At 34.3% G+C, this 18,553-nt stretch overlaps 1 protein-coding gene and 1 pseudogene across 1 annotated transcript in view; both read left to right on the top strand.

The window, feature by feature from the left end:
- Gpc5 (glypican 5) overlaps positions 1 to 18,553 on the top strand; it is a 455,251-nt gene that overhangs the window by 426,642 nt on the left and 10,056 nt on the right.
- LOC125349744 lies at positions 5,711 to 5,829 on the top strand (annotated as a pseudogene).

Here is an 18,553-nt window from a genome sequence, read left to right as displayed (position 1 = left end):
CAACTCAGTTCTTTACTTGGCTTTTCTTGGAAATGATTCAGGAGTTAATTCTTGTCCTCTTCACCGATCATTTTTATTTTTAAATGTTTTGCCTTAGATTTCACTTGGTTTACAGCTAGTAATATTTGCTACTGAGGAGTTGTTGACTTTCATAGATGCTATGTTTGCTTACATTTTCATATTCTTGCCTTTGTGTTCTATAACTTGTACATCTGAGGCTATGTCACTGATTTGAAGCTTTAATCACATACAATCTTTTGGTTGAAATGGTCCCAATGTTCAACAAGAAAGTGAATGAGTCAGCAAATTTAAGTTCTTTCACTTTCCACAAAACTTAGTGTTGGCTTACTAGCCAAGTATTCACCCACATGTTTGAGGCACTAGGCCCAATTTTCATCACTTCTAGCCATTAGAGAAAACTTGCTGAAGTCTCCAGGGTATTGTATGTACGTTTATTGGAACTGGGGAACACCACACACTAAAATGGAGAGACAGAGGATAAAAGACAAACCAATGCAACAATACTTATAAGACAATATGCTGTAAACCAACTGTACAACTCAGGGATGGTAGGGAGGGATCTAGGGAGAGGGGAAGGTGAGAGAAAAATGAAGGAGGAGGTAACAAGTTTGATAAAATGTACTCACTGCCTTACATACAAAACTGTTACCTCTCTGTACATTACTTTGACGATAAATTAATTACATTTTAAAAAAAGAAATATCAAATGTCTGCTTGCAGCTTGTTTTCACTATAGATATCTCACTTGTTTGTGTATCGGGAAACATTGCTGGATGCAAGTTTTATAGTATACAGGACAGAGTGGTCCTCAGTTGATCCACATCTCCCTGAATTTACATGCCCAGATTCAGAAAATGTTCAAGCCTAAGGTTCACTACTGAATGCAACAGAGTGAGAGGATCAAATGTAGTACTGAGTGATGCACCACCAGTGGTGGGCAGAGGTACTTTATGAACCTTATTTGGAAGATCACTTCCCTATGAGGATAAGGCTAGGAAAGTCATATGGTTTTGAAGGGTTGGACTTAGGAAGACAGCAGTAAATCCAAGCTGGGATGCAGTTACCAGAAGTGAGCCTTAATGTTTTCAGACCCAGCCCACCCAGCAGTTCCCTTTCCTGTTAGAGAGAGGAATCATAACAATCATATGACTTGGGAGGTCTGTGATCCAGGGGAAAGTAAGTTGAGGCAATTCACTGGCTGAGGAGGCACATCCTGTAAACTAATACTGTATCAGCTACAAATGTGGAGGTCAGCTTCTGACATGATGCTCAGGCACTGGGGCTTTCTCCTAGATGGGGAAGTTAAGGACTCTGACAACTACACCATTTGCTGTAGGATCTGCTCATTACTTGGGCTTCTGAGTCCATGTCAGGTCTCTCTCTGTCTAGTGCCATCTCTTGTGGCCACTTTCCACTGAGACACCATGTCAAAGTCTTCCAAGCTTACATCAGTTGTAATTTTTCTTGCCTTCAAGGCTTAGGTGCAGCTCCATCTCCAACATCAGACCCACTTTCAGGTTAGCATCATATTATATTTTAGCATTGAGGGGAGCAAAAGAATGCATTTCCTCACTAAGTCTAGCTTTCTGAAATGAAACAGCAACTGTTTTGGCAAACCCCATCGCATCCTGTATTGGAGATTAGAATCAGGTTGATTATCTGTTTTAGTACTTCAGGAGAGTCGTGGGATTTTTCCAGAGGTTAGCCTCAGGCAGTGTTCCCTGGGTAGATAAGGTCTCCCACATACATGTAAGTCCTGCTAACATTTTGATGACTAACTGCAATCTTTCCAGCTTTTCCTTCTGAGTAACTGGAATTACAACATAGTCTACCATGCCCAGCCTTTTAATAATAGGATTTTTATATGGTTATCCATGCATGCATGTTGAATAGAGAGGGATGTATATTGATTTGAACATTTTTTCCTACTGGGAGGAATTAGAGTACTTACAGGTTAAGGAGAAGTACAGCACAAACATTGTATGAGGGGTGATAGGAACACTTTTTTAAATGCCATTTATGCCTGTTTATATTGTAGATCTCAAGCAACTGCCTTTTCCTTCCACTAGTTGTTAATTTGTTCTTCGCAAAAACTCCACAACCCAAATATTGGGTCATTTTTTCATCCATCTAAGACAAAATGTATAAAACATCTATTTAAAGGTGCAGATTAAAGAAGTTTGTTATTGTGGAATGGTAACCACAATATTTTAATTTTCACTTCAAATAATTTTTGTATTTATTTCTTCATGGATATCCTTACTTTATTTATACATGGATGTATAAAGTATAAGAAGACCCTATATGTAGTTCTTTTAGTAGCATTTAAGATTTTGATATGAATATAGTCTTAGAGTCACAAAGTTTTATATCTCTCATCAATGTTTGCATATAGTTCATCCATCACCTGTTTCAAACTTGAAAAAAGGGGAAAATAAGTCTATGTGTGTGTACATATATTATATATAGAGTTTTGTAATTGTGTAACTTAAAGAATATGATTCTTTTTAAATAAATAATTTTATAAATAGTTCTAAAGCTAATGTTAGTATATCTTTGCTCCAAAGCATGTTTCAGATGTGACTTCATTAGTCAATTAGTGTGACTTTCCTCCTATCTTTTAACCTTCGACATTTTTTCACGAGCACAATTTAAGACAGACCAATGGAGGTAAAAATGAAGTTAAAAATTTGCTTTTCTCTTGTGAACTCTGCAAACTTTTGAACCCACTATCCCAGTTTGAAATGATAGGGACATATTAAAGGACTATAAATACCATGTATAACTAATCAAAGGAAATTTTACAGTGGTGGTAAGCCTGTAAAATATAACTCCTAGACATGTGTTTATTACAATGTTTGACCAGAGAAATGGAGGTTACACTTCAGATCAATTCAGTAAATTTCTTGAAATAAATGAACACTATGGGAAAGCATTCAGAAAATGTCTGCTGAAAAGTTTTGAAATAGTCAAGAAAACTAGATATGAATTATCTTTGAGATAACATTTGAAAAAAATTTGTTCTTCTCTAGTGAATAAAAATTAAGGGCCATAGGAATAAAAGAGCTTCCATAGTGTTTACTATTTGGTTCTGAGCTGATTGTTTCTATTGGATTACGTGGGAAAGACAAAGGCCAAATTGTGTGAGAGTATTTTTGATTTTTGATTTTCAGTAGAAATCATTGGTCTCCATTCACTCCTGGGAAGGCGAAGTATTGCTAATTTAGTGATTCTTTCCTATTTCAAAAGTAAAAGTAGAAAGAAAGCATTGTCACTCCTGTTGTTTTCTCAGCTTTGATACCTGAGGAATTGTCCATAACAGACCCTCAGTTCCCATCCACCTATCACAGTTCCCATCCACTATCACAGATGTATCCATGTATATGTACACACAGTTACATTCACACACATTCACAAATGCACACACAACCTTAGTTCTTCACTAAATATGATTTTTTTCCCGTATGATCTCCACACTAACTTAATGGGAGCATTAAATTCAGGCTGTCTTTCTGTATTCATCTTTCCCTTTCCTACTACATCCCGGAACAAGATGGAAGTTATAGAAGTCAGACTTGACATGCATGACAGCAAATAAATTGTTTCTAGAGTAATTAGAAGATGAAAGGGTAAACGCTCTGGAATGTTATAAATAATCCCTTGTAATATATCTCTTGTGAAATGAAACTGACATGTCATTATTGAACAGTTAAATATCTCTCTCTATCTCTGACCAACCCCTTGACCCTTGTATATCCTGATAGACAAAGGTTTGCTCCCAGCTTTCAGAAACAAAAGCTAAATAAATCAATAAATATTAGCCTTCCATGAGACATTGTGTAGTATATAATCACAGAAACGCATTTCAGACTATAGGTAGATCAGTTTTCCTTAGCTTAAGTTTCTCTTAGTCTGTTGTTGTGTTTCCTAATTAATTCAGAGAAAGTGTGGAAAAGACAACCAAGTAATGAGTAATAAATTTTAAAATGCAAAAGCAATCAGAATACTTCTTTTATTACCTATCATTATGATCTTTGAATTTTAAGATAAGTAAATAATTTTAGTGGTATCCATATGAGGTAAGGGGCCACGTTTTTCTTTAAAATCAATTTTTTTTTTTTTTTTTTTTTTTTTTTGGCCAGTCCTGGGCCTTGGACTCAGGGCCTGAGCACTGTCCCTGGCTTCTTCCCACTCAAGGCTAGCACTCTGCCACTTGAGCCACAGCGCCGCTTCTGGCCGTTTTCTGTATATGTGGTGCTGGGGAATAGAACCTAGGGCCTCGTGTATCCGAGGCAGGCACTCTTGCCACTTAAAATCTATTTTTGAAAGTGCTTTTATTCACATTCATTGCCATTTCTTGCTTATACACACACACTTTCCTGTGTCTGGATCTTGTCCTTAAATATTTTTGAAAAATCATTACTTTAATAGAAGACTGAGCTTCTACCATCTTTATCATTGTCTTTCTAAAATGGACTACAAAGTTTTTGGTACATTAGCTACAGTACAATTCAGAACAAGTTGGAAATAAAGCATTTCTTTTTTTTTATTATTAATGTTTGATTTTTTTTTTTTTTTTTTTTTTGCCAGTCCTGGTCCCTGTCTTGTTTGCTCAAGGCCACTTGAGCCACAGCGCCACATCTGGCCGTTTTCTATATATGTGGTGCTGGGGAATCGAACCCAGGGCTTCATGTATACGAGGCAAGCTCTCTAGCCACTAGGCCATATTCCCAGCCAAAGCACTTATGTTTTTGCCTACATATATCCACATTATTTTACAGGTAGAGGTAGTTTCATGTTCCTATATTAATTCCTTCTCCAGAACCTTGGGAGTAAAAACAACCCCTTTACTGAATTTCAATTTCAGATAAATATTGTGTAATTTAGCTTCACTTATTCAATAAGTAAATTCTAAAGTTTAGTACATTCAGAGTGATTATTTGCACATCCATCTAAGCATAAATTCTCTCAAAACAAATAGTGAAAAATAGACAAGCACTATAATTATGTTTCACAAAGTATGTTCCATCAGATGTTATTGGGAGTGGCCATTGTATAATCAGGAGGGTTATATCCACAAATTGTATAATTGCATATCAGAAGAGGGTTTAAATATATCAAAGATTAGAACCATTGACAAGTAAAATAAGTTGAAACACTGAACAGAAAGTTTTCTTTTTAAGTTTGTTATGAAAGCAAGGTAAGTGGTCATTTTTTTCCAACTACATTTCTGTCTAAAAATACATCTTTTCTTGTTCATTTATTTTTATTTTAAATGAATTGTCTTATTCTTCCCACATAAATAATATATTTATACCATTGGCTACAATACTATAAATGTGTTATTGTAAATGCAATATATTTATGGTCATATTTGATTTGACTGTTAAATATATCATCGTTAATAGGAAAACAGAAATTTGATTGATCAACAAACTTCTATGGTTTCTATCTCGGGCTCAAGTTAATACTACTTTGCTTCAACTTGTATTCAAATGAATTTTAAATTCCAGTTTTAACATTTTTGGTAAAGTTGTTAATTCACACAAGCAAAAAAAAATTCTATTGAACTTGGGATAGGCTTACACCCTCATTTATACAAGGTAAACAATCTACCACCTAGCTATTTCCCCAGCCCAAGCAAACTTTCAAAACCCAATAGTAATCTTTTTCTAAAAGGACTAATTGAGTCTACGGCCATACCACCCTGAATGCGTGAGATCTTGTCTGATCTCGGAAACTAAGCAGGGTCAGGACTGGTTAGTACTTGAATGGGACACCACCTGGGAATACCGGGTACTGTAGGCTTAAAACTTAAAAAGAAAAAAAAAAGAAAGGAATAAAGATAAAAAAGAAAAGTAAAAAATAACATAAAAGGACTAATTGATACATCTATTGAGTATGACCCAGATATTTTGCTTGGAAGGGGAAGAAAGGAAAGCCCCCACACTTGGCATAGAATTCTATCCTTATAGAATTCCATTGGTCATTCTCTTTAAAACCATTCTCCAAGCCATTTCTATTATGACTGCATTCCACTTTAAGAGGTGTTCCAGTTTCTATCTTAATGTGGTGACGTTGGTGGTCTCACTCATGCTTACCTTAGAGACTTTTCCTGAGCCCAAGGACCTTCTCATATGGTAGAAACATCGAATGTCTTGGGCCAGGTGGGCACTCTTATTCAAACCCCATGTCGTCTATAATGATATGGTAGTCTTTCCTATTTACTGAGAATTCACAAAAGGGAATACAAACTAGACCTGTCCAGGGTACCGTTCATGCAACTACACTTCATCACCACTCTCACACAACACAGGACATCACGAGAGGATTTCTTTGCCTTTCTCTTTGTGCAAAGGCTCGACCTCAAGGAAGCAATAATAAGAGGCACATAGGAAGATGACCTACATAGCAGTTTCCATAGGTAACAGCTTTATTCTTCTTGATTCATATTCCTCATCTTCCCACGCATGGGGATTTTACGTTAAAAAATGCTAAAAATATGACATTGAGCATCTGGGCTCCTTCTCATCTGTTAAGCTACCACAATAATCGTATCTTCCCTCAGACTTTCAGATACTTAGCCCAATTGTGTGGTGCCTGGTCTCTGTCGCTTTCATTCATCAGATATTTATGGCTGCTCTTTCAGTGGGAGGATGGCCAAATGAAAGTACATCTTTTCTAGAAAGATTATTAATGTGATACATGTGCCAAATTCATTTGCTTATAAAATTATAATGTGGAGTAAAATATAGAATGGGAATTAAATTATACTTGCATCAGATTACTTCAATTTTTGATCATATTGAGGTCAGGAAAGAAATGGATCCCACTTCAAGCATTGGCAATAGTGTGCAACAGATTTTATACCTAGGAACTCTGTTATTGTTCAGATGACAGAAACATTGTTATTAGTATCATGTGGTCTAGAAAAATGCAACTTACAAAATGGTTTCAAAAATGCAGACGAAACACTAATTATTTACTTGTCCATAATAGTTTTAAAAGGAAAAAAAATGATAATAGGAAGCTTGGCCATTGTGAGGTGTTTTTAGGGCAACCATGAGTGTTGGGCCCATGGTGAGATATTTTCAGTGTTAATAGCAGCAGTTTCTTGATTTATCACCTTTTGGTTTTTAACATCCTTGGCCTTCTTGACCTTTTAGATGCCTAGAAGCCCAAAATGTCTGAAGACAAGCTGCTTTCAGCTTCTTCTCAATAACACTGAGATGTGAAAATGAAGATACAATTCTGCCTCTGCTGGCTTCAGCCTGCTGATGCTTAATGAAGTGCTTTTCCTAACACCTTAAAGCACTATATGGCATGATTCCCAAATCATCATATTTGCTTTTTCTTTCAACTTCTCAAAATCACTCTACAGCAAAGGCCATGTACTTACTTTTCGCCTTGTGACCCACCTTTCATTCAGAACACACACAGTAGGGTCAATTGCTTCTGGTATGTTTTGCTACCTTTCATGTAACTGACATACTCTGCTACTAACCTTCTCTTAATCGAAAAGGACCACTAAGTTGGTGCTCCCTTTTAGCCATTCAATCTTTTTTTTTTTTTTTTGGCCAGTCCTGGGCCTTGGACTCAGGGCCTGAGCACTGTCCCTGGCTTCTTCCCGCTCAAGGCTAGCACTCTGCCACGTGAGCCACAGCGCCGCTTCTGGCCGTTTTCTGTATATGTGGTGCTGGGGAATCGAACCTAGGGCCTCGTGTATCCGAGGCAGGCACTCTTGCCACTAGGCTATATCCCCAGCCCACCAATCTTATGATTGTTGCAAACAGTCCAAATCTGTATTTCCTACTGTCCAATTTTCAGAATGCTAAAAAATGTATTGGTAATAAGAAAAAATTAATGTCTCATAGAATACAAATTTTTTCCTAATTATTCCCCTACACATTGAAAGTGAAAGTACAAAGGAATTGTACAGTTCTTTATAAATACTGTATATAACAAACCCAGCATTACCATTCTCAAGGTGATAATGCTGAAAGTATTTTCTCTCACATCAAGAAGATAATCTAGAAGATATTCACTCTAACCTTTCTCATTCAACTTAGTCCTGGAATTTTAGCCAAAGTAATTAGTCACAAGAAGGAAGTAGAATGGCGGGTTAGGGAGCTTTTTATCATCTATCTGCCCAAAGATTGAACCCAAAGATTACCAGAACCCACTAACCAATCCAGTGAAGATTTAAGATTTAGTCAATATTGTAAGCATACTAACAAATTTTTGAAAAAGAAATCCATGCACACAAGCTGCAAAAGTAATTTTTTAATTTAAGTATAAAGTTTGACAAAGGAGGTGAATAACCACTGCTGAAAGAAATGGAAAAAGAAACAAACATACTCTCTCCTTCCCCCTCCCTCTCCTCTCTCTCTCTCTCTCTCTTTCTCTCTCTTGCTTGCTCTCTCTTGCTCTCTCTCTTGCTCTCGCTGTCTCTCTTTCTCAAACACACACACACAGATCTATCTTGCTTGTGAATGTGCAATCAGAGAATGAATATTGTTGAAAATATTCATTTTACCTAAAGCAACTTACAAAACACTTCAATGTCCATCAAATAACTGGTGCTTTTGTTTACAGAACTTTTAAAAAAAAACCCACATTCAGAAGTCCATCAGAAATTACAAATAACCTCAGGTAATCTAAAAAAGTCTTCAATAAACAAAACAAAGCTTCAGACTTTATTAATCACTGATTTCTAGACCATACTATAGAGTGATAAGAACCAAACGGCCATCCTACTTGCATAGAAACATAGACCACAGGAATAAAGCAGAGATTACACAAATAAATCTAAATCTCTATACTTTATTTATTGTTGACAATAACGATATCCAATGGGGAATGACAAACTCTTTGACAAATGGCACTAATGGTGAGGATGTATAAAAGAATATATATATATTATATATATATATATATATGCTGATGGTGAGCATGCCCTGGAAAATGTTTTTAAAAATAGGCATAATTTATGATCTACCTTATTTCTGAGTATATGCCTAAGGGACATGAAAGCAGCATAGCAAAACATATCTACATGTTTCTTTTTATCACAGTACTATTCAAAATCACCCATGTATGGAATTGACTTCATTGCATCATGATGGCTGAATTAAAACTATGGACTGCATACACAATGACATATAATCAGACATAAATCCCATCACTGGTAGCAAAATAGATCTGAAAGATATTATGTTTAGCAAAATAAGCCAGACAAAGACAAAAATCACATTTCTCCTTCAAAGTGGAAGCTGTAAAAGTCAATCAAGATGAATACTAGGGATGACGAGACTGGGAAGACAAAATTGAGACAGGGAAGGGATATTGCACAATGGAGACTAAAACCTAGAAGGAGAAAAAATGTATTGTTGTACAGCCAAGTGTGAATTTTACAGGTGGAAATAAACTATTGGGTATTTCATGAAGAAGCAGAAGAAAGGATCACAAAGGCTCCAAATACACAGAAGTGATAAAGAGATGAGAATACTGATATGCTGAAAAGATTAGTTCATTCTGCATACATACATTAGTATGTCACATTGTGTCCCATACATAAATATATATATATAAAACATGTTAATCAAAAATTGAAAAATAAAATAAACAAAACCTACTAGTAGACAATTAAAGAAAATAGATAGATCAAGTTGAATACACAAAAATAAAATATCCTCTGATCTATGTTTTATTCCTTTTAAATTAGCATGCATCATTACTACAAGTAGGATTTTATTGTGGTATATATATAACTGGAGCTAATTCCATAGGACTTTGAAAAAGTTTACCCTTCTATTGTATCTCCTCAAGATACTGGTCTCATTTAGATCATACATAGAAATTATGATGACATCATGCTCAATTTTAAATTATAATCATCATTCAGTTATAAATAGTTAATAAATAAAATGGATAATTACTGTAATAAAATATTAACATCGGGGCTGGGGATATGGCCTAGTGGCAAGAGTGCTTGCCTCATATACATGAGGCCCTGGGTTCAATTCTCCAGCACCACATATACAGAAAATGGCCAGAAGTGTCGCTGTGGCTCAAGTGGCAGAGTGCTAGCCTTGAGCAAAAAGAAGCCAGGGACAGTGCTCAGGCCCTGAGTCCTAGCCCCAGGACTGGCAAATAAATAAATAAATAAATAAATAAATAAATAAATAAAAATAAAATATTAACATCTAAATTTTTCAAAATATCTACATGTCCTAAGTTATAAATATGAAGAAGTTCTTCAAATTTTCAGCTTTGGAAACATTTAAGTTTGTTATTTTCATAACATCCATAACTGGATCAGTTTTTATTTCCAACTTGTTAAAATTTTGTACTGACTTTAATATATGAAAATAACAAACAAAAAGACAGTTAATTGGACTCATTTCTCCTTTTTATTACAAGATTTATCAGAAGCAAGAGTCTCATTATGTCACCATGAATTTATTTTACAAGAGTGGGCTTGAAAAACTGTGCCAAATTTGAATGCCTTATACATTTTTTGGAAAGCAGCTCTAATATGTAATGCACTGACCTTTTAGTGTTTGTTTTCATTGGTTGGTGGTAACACCTTTAGAGCTCAGTCAAATTGTAAACAGAAAGAAGACTGAAAACATAAAGGTCAGGAAAGTTTACTTACAAAATTTATGAAGCTTTATAGTTTAGATATGTCTAAAAAGAAATTGAATTTATACACTTGCTTGTTAAGTATATATGTTAAAAAAGAGAAGAAAGCTTAAATTATTTTGAACTATAGACTAGTAATATAGTAATTTCTTTGTAAACAAACTTTGAACGCATTTTTTGGTCATATTTCTCCTTCGATATCTTACAGATTTTTATGTTTAAAAGTGAATAGCAGAGGCTGGGGATATAGCCTAGTGGCAAGAGTGCCTGCCTCGGATACACGAGCCCCTAGGTTCGATTCCCCAGCACCACATATACAGAAAAAACGGCCAGAAGCGGAGCTGTGGCTCACGTGGCAGAGTGCTAGCCTTGAGCGGGAAGAAGCCAGGGACAGTGCTCAGGCCCTGAGTCCAAGGCCCAGGACTGGCCAAAAAAAAACAAAAAACAAAAAACAAAAGTGACTAGCAGCTGGGCACTGGTGGCTCACAGCTGTAATCCTAGTTACTCAGGATGATGAGATCTGAGGGTCATGGTTCACAGTCCATGGGACTTTTATTTCTGATAAATTACTAAGAAAAAGTCAAAAGGGTATTGTGGCTCAAGTGGTAGAACACTATCCTTGAGAAATAGTGGCTCAGCGACAGTGTCTAGGCCCAGAGTTCAAGCCCCAGGACTGGAAAAGGAAAAACAATGCAACGCATTGGGCATCCACATAGTTAAAACGTTGACAATGGAAAACCTTCAACATTTCGTGCTTTCATTGCTTTTATCGTTGTTTCTCTGGTTCCCAGCACATAATGGCTTAATAAATACTGTATAAATAATAAATAAATTAACAAAATAGAAATCTAATTGGTACATATGAATAAATAATACAAGTAGCCAAACAAAGAAATATTCATGTCACTGAATCTTAGAATTATCAACACTCCTACCTCTCTAGCAAACATGGAAAAGAAAGTTCTCTGGTTTAGAATTGTTCTTAGAGATCTAATTAAGGAAAAGTAGCTGAAAAAATGTTGAATATTACAAATAAATTGAGCAATAAACCATACTATTTAAGAGCATTTCTGTGTAGTTCCTGTATATAAAACACTTTTACTGCCCAAAATTACACAAGAATGGAGTATATGTCATTGTGAAAAATGAAAGTATAAGTGTGGTATTACATCAATGTAGCAAGCATGTAGTGATAAGTTCAAGCCCAATACTACAACAAAGAGAAGATGCAAGTATTTATTGTATCAAATGAAGTTATATAGGAAAAAAAAAGTCTGTATTTTAAAGTAATTTTGTTGAAATTCTGTACTAATGGAGCCAAAAAAGGTTTTACTAAATAGAGGGGCAATGCCCAGAAACTGAAGGTTCAAAAGAATATAAGACTACTTGTATTCTTAAAAGAAGCATAAGCAATCTGTAGTATAGACTTCAGCAGGTTACAATTAGCAAAGTGCACCTTCCCAGTATTCGGATATAGACAACATGATACCTAAACAATGATGAAGGTTCTGTGATAGACATTTACCATGGATATGTATAATTTTTATTCAGTAATAGATAGTTTTCTCTAGTTTCTAAACTGTTCCTGAGAATGAATTTTGTATTTATAGATAAGAATCTACTTTTGTCATTTTAAAAAAAAGATAAACACAAATACATCGAAAACCACAAAAGTTACCAATATTCAGCAGACCATGAAATCACTGGGCTAATTTGAAGGCCCTACATATTTTCATTCTATGTTGGAAAAGGGCAGAATGCCAGAGGCACTAGACCTTAATTTGTTCCATCCATCTCGAGGCTTCTCTACTATTCTAGTTGAAGGCGTATCCCTGACAACAAGTATTCCTCTAATATTACTGTCATGAAAAACTAACCAAATATTGAATCACTCATCTTTTTCTGACTCTTCCCTGTTCCCTACGGGAGCTTGGATAATAGATGCTAATATCCAGCGGAGTGGCTGATATTTCTTCCTCTGTTACCCTGTGCCTGACAGGCCCAAGTCCATTATTCTATCAGTATCATTTCCAAGAACGTTTTCTTGTATTGTTTATGGCAATTTAACCAGTCATACCTTGGTCTTTACACATTTCTCTTCCTGGAACCCCCCCCCCCCCAAGGTTATGTCTCACATATTTCAGTCATCTTAGAAGGCAGATTCTTCCTTTTTCTGAGTGGAATGGTATATACTTATAAGGCAGTTTCTCAATAATATACTCAAGATTGGTCACGAAATCAAAAGGGCATTTACATGTCTGTCTATATTTTTTAGCATGAGTACAGCCTCAAGCTCTTGCTTGGCATTTTCTTGTATGGGTGGAGCTCTAATACCTGACCAATATTTCCAGTTCCAGATTTTCATTGAGTAATTAGAGGTAAGATTCTTGCAGATTTGTCTATCTGGGCTGGAACTTAATCCCTGTCTTTAAATCTCAGTCTCCTGAGTAAATAGAATTATAAGTGTGAGCCACTTGTATCTAGCTTGTTTATTTAGAGACCCACCAGTGAAATCTTTCTGGAATTATATTAAATCCTTAGGGGAAGTGCAGGTGTAATTGTAGTTTAAGGTGAAATCTTGTTAATGTCACCCTTTCAACATTCTCACCCATCCTTCCCAACCAATGCCATTTCTCAATTTCCTTAATTTTGTAGGCTATGTACTGAACTTTTTTTTGCTATTTAACAAAGCATTTTATGTATATAATGCATCCTGATCTGTACCATTCCTTCAAGATTTTCATCCCCCTTCAGCTCACTCTTTCTCTTATGTTTCTTAATTTTGTGGCATATACAATGAGTTGTTGATTGCATTGATCAGGGTGCAGTGTATTCAGAAGCTCTTTGTTGAATAGCATTATTTAGTACATCTAATAATGATAATAGAATTGTTTTGAAAAAGATGAAACCGGAGCTAGCACATTACATTCCAACATGAGCCTAAAAATAAGATAACCTGTTTTTATAGTCCTTTTATATTTTTCAGTTTTTCTTAAAAAAAAACCATAACAAACAAACAAAATTTACATTTGTTTTAATAGCCAGTAGGCAGATAAATGATAAAATTCAAAATTTTAAACTAAGAAAAACAGGTCAGAGAGAATAAAGAAAAAGGAATATTTGAAGGGCACTGGCCAAGCACCTTGAAAATTGAAAAAGGAACCAAAGTGATGACACATGCCAGTGATACGATCATTTTAGAGGCCATGGTTAGGCAGCCAGGGAGTGAGTGCCAAGCCTGGGAGAACTACCTAGAAAATTCCAGGCCAGGCTAGTCTACATAGTAAGGCCCTGTATCAAAATTCAAAATAAAACACAACACTACATAAAAATATCAGTTGCTTTCAAGAATCTAGATAAAAATAAGTCAACATACTACAAAGAAAGTCAAACCAAATTAACCTAGTGAGTCAAAACAAAATGGAAATAGAGCAAACAAAGTATACACAAAATGAAATTTTTTAATAAAATTAATGGAAAATTTAAAAAATCTATAAACATAATTAAATAGTGAGGTGTTGGTTTTGTGTTTTCTTTCAGTAGTACAGGGGTTTAAAATGGGAGTACACATTGAAAGGCAGACACTCTGTCACTTGAGCCACACCACAGCCCTTTAGATTACCTACTGTTCCAATAGAGTTTCACATTATTTTTGACCAGAACAGAACAACCTAGACAGCAATCTTTTTACCTATGAGGTTTTGTTTTGTTCTGGCTTTTAACATGCTGATGGGAAAACTATATAAGCATAGTTATCTAGCCAGTAAAAACATACACAAAATGAAGCATAGCAAAATATACTTAGATAATTATTCAGTGAATGTTTGACAAGAAGTATAGATCTATGAGACATACTAACGAAGGATCTAGTGACTAAGAAAAAAGTATCCCAACTAAAGCTCAAAACTATAGAAAGTGATACATTTCACCATAATAAAACAGCCTGTGAATATTGACCCAAGAATATTTTTAACCTGAGATCTGTATATATTATAAAAAACATATCTACTAATAGCACCTTTCTTACAAGCCAAAAATAATCCATCCACACAGGTGATGAATGTATCTCGACATCTATAGAATAAATATGACTACTCTAACATAGCGTTTTTCAGGAAAGAAATACACCAAGTCATCTATAAGGTTCTTATAGAAGCATCATTTATATTCAGGTCTGCAAAATAGTAAAATTATCAGCTAATTTTCATTAATACATTATAAAAAGATGGCAATAACAGTTATATATATTTTTATATAATGACACTAGTCTTTCATTTTGACATTTTCCCCCATGAAAATCTTGTTTTCAGGTCACATTATGAAATATTTTGAACTAGGAATTAAACATATGTTTTGGAGGAACCATAAGTTAACATGTAACTACTTTTACTTCAGTTTTTTAAACGTCCTCATATTACATTTATAGAAAAAGAAATTGAATTAAAATAAATCACTAAATTCTGCAGTAAATCTTGAAGAGATAATTATTTTCTAAGTCAAATAGTAGAATGAAGTAGAATAAAATTTTTGAGATATAAAAAACAGGTGGAAATTTTCACCTTTTCGGGTTTTTTTTCGGAAAAAAAAACACTTAATTGAAAATAGATTAAATATTTATTTAACATATCATATGTAAATAGTTAGTAGGAGAATTTTGCTTAAAATCTTAATCAAAAATGCCTCCACCCAACAAGGCAACTAAAGTCTCAAATTTTGCACATTTTCACTCAAATTACTTACAGAGTTGTTATAATGAAATATCACCTTTGTTGCGTATAGCTTTGTTCATGGTTTTATAGCACAGGTAAGGAGAGGGAGATTAGGGGAAATTCCACTGAAAATAGGGATCTTGGAAAGGACATTTAGAAAGCCCTAATGCTTGCTACCATCTGGCATACACAAAGGTGCCATACTCCCTAGGATCAGAAAGATCTCTTCTCAGAAGTAAACCTTTAAAAGACAGGGGCCTTTGAAGTGAATCTGTCTATGTTAATAGGGCATCTGAGAAAGAAACCTGCACAGCTGGTCAATCAAGGAAATACAGGTTGGTTGTCAAGGACCAATTTTAAATTGACTTAAAATTTTCTGCATCTCTTTCCAGAAGACAATGGAATTTTCAAGCATGTTGAAAAAAAAATTCTAGGCAGATAACCTTTATCCTGTAGTATGTCATGTTTCTGTTCTGTTTGTTCTTTTATAACTTTATTTTTCTAGCTTTCAGTGAAATAAGTCAGATGGAGGTAAAATGACAATGATTTCTAAGTATACATTATAGTGACATAAATATCATAAATCTGTTAATATATTAGTATATTTATATCATTAAAATTGATGTGATCAGCACTTCTGTCAGTAGAATCTGTCTATGGACATGAGTGAGATAATTGTATAGCCAGTTTTTTTCCTGATGACTCAGCCAAGGGACACAAAATTTATCAGATGATTGAAGTAAGCCACAATCTGTCAATGTGTTTAAAAATAATTCTATCTGCAACATAAACTAGGAAATTAAAACACTTTTGGAAATAGGAATCATACTACTTTTAATATGAGTGTGGCCAATTAAAAAATATGATTCACCAGATGATGTTCACTGGGTTAGAATTTACCTTAAATCAAAGAATACATCCATGCTTTGGAATATATTCACTTGTTTATCAAGTAATATCAGCAAGATTATAATGTCTCAGTGGTCAATTGCTAGTGTAAAGCAGTTTATATTACTTAATTGGCCATTTCATTTGTTTTCAATGGACAGATGCATATGTTTTGGACGAAATATATGTCTTAAAACTTTGAAAAAGTTAGTTTTCAACTTTGTGGAACTTTAACTATTCCATATGCACACAAACTAGTTAAAGAACATGCAGGTTGTTGGCACAATCATTGAAAATGACTCATTAATGACAAACCACACCACACAATGAATAGTATATATTTAATTTGAACTTAGGAAATGGAAAATACTGAAATTGTTGAATAACTGATGGTTCTTGCTTGGAATGCCCTTTTATTTCAATCACACACCAGATGGTATTCGTTCATTTTCTTATTTGTCATGTTTATATTTGCATGGGAATATATGTGTATGTACTTTGCATTGTGTGTATATAAGTGCATATGCAGTGATGATTTAGGAAATGAATAAGTTCACCTAGAAATGAGATGATAACTAGCACGAGAAAGTAAGTTTTACCACTTCGATCTGGAGAATTGTAGTTGTTATATTTTATATCTTGTGTAATAAAACTGTGCACTGTTAAGAAATTTGCATCTCACAACTGCCTTTTTAAATATTTTAACCCTATTTTATATACTTATTGCTCCATTTTTCTTCTCTCTCTCCTCCTCATCTCCTACTTGCTATCATGGTACAGTGCTAATACAAATACTAGTCATTCCTTCACTCCTGCTTTTGAACTTCTGTGCCTTTTTGGTCAATTTATTATAGATGTTTTAATAGAAAACTCCAACATTAGCTCTGGATTTCTTTTGTAAGAAAAAAATTGTTTTCATCGCAGCCAATTATTTTCAGATTTGTAGAGTAATTTCATATAAATGTTTTATAATATCATTTTCAAATGATAAAATTTAATCTGTACTATCCTCATTTTTTATAATTGTATGAGATCTATTTCATTTTTTCTCTATTTCTACCTTATTACTGTATTTAGCATTAGCCTTTGACATTTTGAAACTCTCCTGTGATATTTTGAGTTAGGACTAGGATATAAAATCACAATAAACTTTCCGGGTACATTTTGTTATAATGACTCTGGGGATGAAAATGGCCAGATTTTGAGTTGTAATTAAGAATCGGGCCTAAGAATAAGGGTGAGATGCATAATTTTCCTGTGGGAGTAAGATCAAATAACTCAAGTGCAGTATTACAACTGAGAGACTAAATCTAGTAAACCTTTTCTAATTCCACCATTCTATTTACAAAATCACAAGACTTTTGTAAATTGCCAGACTATGTTACATAAGCTAATGCCAACAACACAGTGACCTTTCAAATTACTGGTGCAACTGAAGCCCGGTTCTGAAAGCTCTAACTTTAGGCAAACAATGACAAGAAATCCCAGAGAAATGAATGCTATGTCTGGTCATCCTAACATAACATGACATATTCTAAAATGTGTTTGGCTTTTTCAATAGACAGGCTGTAAAGGTTTATCTGCTGTAGAAAATTTAATTCTGGAGTTTTGTGCTATTCAGGTTGGTGGATAAGACATTTCCTAAGTTTGAAAGAGCAACAAGAATATTGGATAAAAGTCAGATTTGTAAAATATGATTTTAATCATGTTAATAAGGGAGAAAATACCATGTGGATTTCGGGAATGTATAGATGAGAATAGACTAACTTCTGGTGAAAAGGAATATATTTGGGAAGGAAATAATGAGAGCATGTTATATAAAAAATGTTTTTATATCCCCCTGCAGATACTCTATAGAGATAAGCAAAAATAAATCATGAGGGATTTTGAATCTGTTTTCTAATTTTAAAATATTATGAGCTTCTGTTGTTTTCCTTTTCCATATAAATTTCTATGCTGGTTTCAGTTAAAATACATGAAATTAAAAATACTAATTCTTTTATGACAAAATTAAATTCATATATGTACATTTTTGCATATACATTCATCTACACAGACTTGCTTTCAGTCTATTCTTAAGATGTACTTTTTAAAGATTTTTGTCAATGGTGAAGTTAAAGTACAATTTTTTCTATATCTTCAGTCTTCTGGTTTGATATTTGTCCAGCAACAATTAAATTTTCATCTACATATTCTTAGCAGCAGAATAAACTCATAAATGGCAGATTTTCCCATGCTTGCATTTGAATATAAGCTAAGGTGGTATATAATGACTCATGCTTCCTGAACAC

This window comes from Perognathus longimembris, chromosome 3, assembly GCF_023159225.1.
Source record: "Perognathus longimembris pacificus isolate PPM17 chromosome 3, ASM2315922v1, whole genome shotgun sequence".
In the NCBI taxonomy this organism is placed as follows: domain Eukaryota; kingdom Metazoa; phylum Chordata; class Mammalia; order Rodentia; family Heteromyidae; genus Perognathus; species Perognathus longimembris.
This window is presented reverse-complemented; position numbering and strand designations above follow the sequence as displayed.